This window comes from Miscanthus floridulus, chromosome 12 (genome assembly GCF_019320115.1).
Source record: "Miscanthus floridulus cultivar M001 chromosome 12, ASM1932011v1, whole genome shotgun sequence".
Classification (NCBI taxonomy): Eukaryota; Viridiplantae; Streptophyta; class Magnoliopsida; order Poales; family Poaceae; genus Miscanthus; species Miscanthus floridulus.
In genome coordinates, this window is record NC_089591.1 from 83,298,930 (window position 1) to 83,303,379 (window position 4,450).

The following is a 4,450-nucleotide window of genomic DNA, read 5'->3' on the forward strand; positions in this document are numbered from 1 at the left end:
GCCGGCTCTGGTTGATGATAGGCAGGCCCAACGTAATGTTGTGCCGCTTGTCCTTCTTTGAGAGTTCGAACCACAGCATTATGAACAGTATTGGACAGCACATTGGAATGATTAATCAAAGCATGATTTACTGCAGAATTAACCATCTCTTGAAGTTTACCAGGATTGGAGTCAAAGGTAACCTGCCGAGGCAACGGCAAATCTTGCTTCTGGATGACTTGTCCACTCTTGTTCAAGCTAAACGATCTCAGACAAAGCTGCTTGTATTCTTCTACAGCCTTTTCCATAGCCTGCCTCTGTTCTTCCTTGAGATCTTCTTCTGATACTGCGATAATGTTCCCTGGATCGATCTCGGAGTTGAACATATTGGTTGAAGTGTCCCACCGAGCGTGCCAAAAGATGTGTTGATGCAAAAGTGATCTGCAAACACAAAGGGCTAATACCCGAATCGATATCCAAAGCGTGCCAGTCGATTTGACCTACTAATCGACAAGGATGAAGACACGAACACTTTGATCCTGACAACAGCGATACGCCCGGAAGTCACGGCCAAGAGGTGCTCACACGGAACTCGAGAATCGCCGAAGGTCGCACTGAAGCGATGCAGCTCGCCGAATCAATGAGAACTCGTAAAGAGGAAAAATATGCAAATTGACGAAGTCGCCGAAAAGTAAGTAGATGCAAATAGGAGTAAAAAGTTGGTTTTGATATTGATTGATATATCTATTACATTGCCCTTTACTCCATATTTATACCCTGATCTAAAGAGACACAACCAAACACAACTAGGACACCAATCCCGTATCTAAGGAAACACGTGACTCTTACACGAATTATAACCTAACAAATACAGAAAAGGAAACCAACTCCTATCTATTTCCCTGTCCGCCTTAATTACGATGGAAATCTCACTGTCCTCCTTCCCATCGGCATACTCCCTATTTCATCGGCAGCAGGCTTCAAGTCTTCCTTCATCGGCATACTCCCTGCTTCATCGGCAGTAGTCTTCAAGTCTTCCTTCATCGGCATACTCCCTGCTTCATCGGCAGTAGTCTTCAAGTCTTCCTTCATCGGCATACTCCCTGTTTCATCGGCAGTAGTCTTTAAGTCTTCCTTCATCGGCATCGACAACAACTCCTCCAACCTCATCGGCAACGCCCGAGTCCAAATCAACCTTTCCATCAATCATCACCAACTATCGGCAACCATTTTTACAAACTGGCTTTCATTGGCTATCAAAGTATTCAATAACTTTCCCCTTGCCGATTGGTCCACTCCGATTATTTTGACATGTGCAAAAAAACGGTGTCAACAACCGCGAACGGGGATGCAACCGCTTCGACACCGTCCGCCTCCTCTGCAACGGCGGCGGTGGTGGCAGCAGCGCGGCCTCGGTGTCCACCAGCGCCAGCTGGTCCCCGTCGGACCCCGGCACCTCCTCGACCCTTCGCGGAGATAATGGGGTCGCCCCCACCGTCACCCGCTCAACCTCCACCGTCGAACCCATCGGGCCGACGGCACGCTCCTCCGACACCCGCGCCTCGGGTGTGCCGGCCTCGGCGCCGGGACGGGCCACCACTGGCCCCGGGACACCTCCTCCTCCTCCTAGGGGCGTCAGGCTCCTTGCCGGCACCCCGGGAACCATCTCCCTGATGTCGGGGAGGTGTTCCAGGCAGGCCGTCCCCACCTCGCGCCCACCGCCGTCGCTCGAAGAATCCGACACCGACGACGAGGGAGATGGCTCCAAAGGGAGACCGTCGAGCCTCTGGCGCCGGCGACGGGCGTCCAGCTTTTCGCGCGCGAGGATCTTCTTCGTGCGCTTCGCCTCCTGGGCATCTTTCTTCTTCTTCTCCTCCTCGGCACGCGCCCTGTTCACGGATCGCCGCCGGACGTCCTCAGGAATGGGCAGCGGGGAGCCTCGCACGTCTCTTATCCCCTGTGAGAACGACGAAGTAAGACAACAGACCAAAAAGGCGAAAAACAAGAAGGACGCGAAAGCCTCGACAACATCCAACTTACCAGCGAGACATACCCCCGCGACGGGCGCATCGGGAACGGCGTCAAGTCATCGAGCCTCGGCTTCCCGTCTACCGCCTCCCTCACCCGACGCAGGGTCTCGTCATCGGTAAGGGCGAAGGCGGACATCTTGATACCGGCGACCGGGTCGCTCGGCGTCATCTCGAACAGCCGCCGCCGCCGGGCCATTAGCGGCAACACCCTCCGGCGGTGAAAGGCCGCCACGACCACGGCCGCCGAAAGGCCGCAGTCACGCAGCTTCCCCAAGGCCCTCAAGAGCGGTTCCAGCCTAGGCTGGTCGACCTTGATGACGCCGTACCCCCATTTCTCCGGTTGACTCTCTACAACCCGCCCGGTATAAGGGGGAAGTCCTCCGCCGTCGTTGCGGAGGTAGAACCAGCCGTCATACCAACGACGGTTGGACGTTGACAGCTGGGCCGGGATGTAGAGGGACTGCCGGTCTTGGCGCACGTGGAGGGTGCAGCCGCCGGCCCTCTGCGCCTTCCGAGCCCCCCTCGTTCCCCCCGGCTTGGAGGTGAACGTCGCTCGGAACAAATGGAGCCACAACTCCCAGTGGGGAGCGATCCCCAGATACCCCTCGCAGACGGCGACGAAGATGGCCGCCTGCGCGATGGAGTTGGGGCTGAAATTGTGCAGCTCCACGCCATAGTAGTGCGGGAGTGCCCGCATGAAGCTATCCGCCGGCGACCCGAAGCCTCGCTCGTGGAAGACGACGAAGCTCACCACGTAACCGTCGCGCGGCCTCGGCTCCGACTCGTCCCCCGGAGCAATCCACTCCGGCTCATCGGGGTCGGTGATCGGGCGAAGAAGACCGGCCTCCACGAGCGACTGCAGCTTCTCCTCGGTGACGTCGGACCGCTCCCAGGGATCCGCCGGGAGGATGACGGGACCACCAGCCATTGCGCGGCGGAGGACGCTGCTACGGCGGTAATCTCTCTCCCTCTCTCTTTCGATCTCTCGCCCTCGCACTTCTCTTCCCCGGCGCTCTATGCTCTCAGCGACGGCACGGAGGCAGCAAAAGCGAACGCGGAAAAGGTAAGGAGGGAGAGGGCGAGGCTGTTTGCGTATTTATGCAGGGACGAATCGAAACCACCGGGCGACGAAATCGGGGAAGTTTCCCCCAGGAAATCCGGCGCGGTTATCCAGATCCGGTCTTACCGCCCACTCCCTCCTCATTAATTGCGCGTGCAGTTACGTCCCGTCGACTGACACCACGTCACGCCCAACCGCAGTAGCAGCAGGCGCCGTTCCACCTCCCTGAAAAAGCTGCCTCAAAAGGCGTGCCTGCCGTTGCTAACCGCAGGGAGAGAGGTAACCCCCACCCGATTCCTTTCAGGCAAAGGAACCAGGCACCGAGCCCGTTACGGTCCAGGGGTTCGAAGGCTGGGCCCTCAGGGGTTTCGACAGCCGCCCCAGGGCAACAGAGTCAGGGGCGACTACGGGCGAGCCTATGCGAGGCCGAGGCCCAAGCAAGCGAGACGCTTGGGATGCCCTGTGTCGTGTCCGAGACCGGCAGGGAAGTCTCCGAATGGGATCCCACCGTAGGGAGGCACCGAGCCACCGAGGCCCAGCGAACGGCCTCGGCACCCACTAGAGAAACCCTCCGGTACTCTTGGAGCGCGTCTCCGGACCGCTAGCCGACCCCCAGCGAACGGGGTACGGGCCTCCACTCGGACTTACCCGATAACAGCTCACCGGAAATGCCGTCGCTCGCGCCCACCGAGGGTAGCGTGGCATCTTCCACCCCTCCTTCCGAGCGAAAAGGAAGCATGAGGGTCGAACAAAAAGTCAGGAGAATCCCTGACGGCCCTCTCGCTCCGCGCAGAGGCTAAGGGACTCTTCCTGCAAAACGTTGCCGAGTCCCAGCGACCTGGGCTCGCACACGAGGGGACTCGGCAATACAAACCCTCCTTCCGAGCGAAAAGGAAGCGCGAGGGTCGAACAAAAAGTCAGGAGAATCCCTGACGGCCCTCTTGCTCCGTGCAGAGGCTAAGGGACTCTTCCTGTGACACATTGCCGAATCCCAGCGACTTGGGCTCGCACACGAGGGGGCTCGGCAATACAAACCCTCCTTCCAAGCGAAAAGGAAGCGCGAGGGTCGTTCAAAAAGCCGGAAGAACTCCTGACGGCCCTCTTGCTCCGTGCAGAGGCTAGGGAGCTCCTTCTGCAAAAAGACGCCGAGACCCCGCGACCTAGGCTCGCACCCGAGGGGGGCTCGGCAGTCAGACCCTCACACGCGAGGGGCGAACCAAAAGCCAGGGGACCTCTGACCGCTCTCTCGCTCCGCGCGAGAGACTCGGGGGCCCTCCTGCAACTTTGCCGAGACCCAGCAGCTCAGGCTCGCACACGAGTGGGCTCGGCAAACAGCCCCCCCCCGTCCGAGCGAAAAGGACGGGCGGGGGACGGGCAAAAA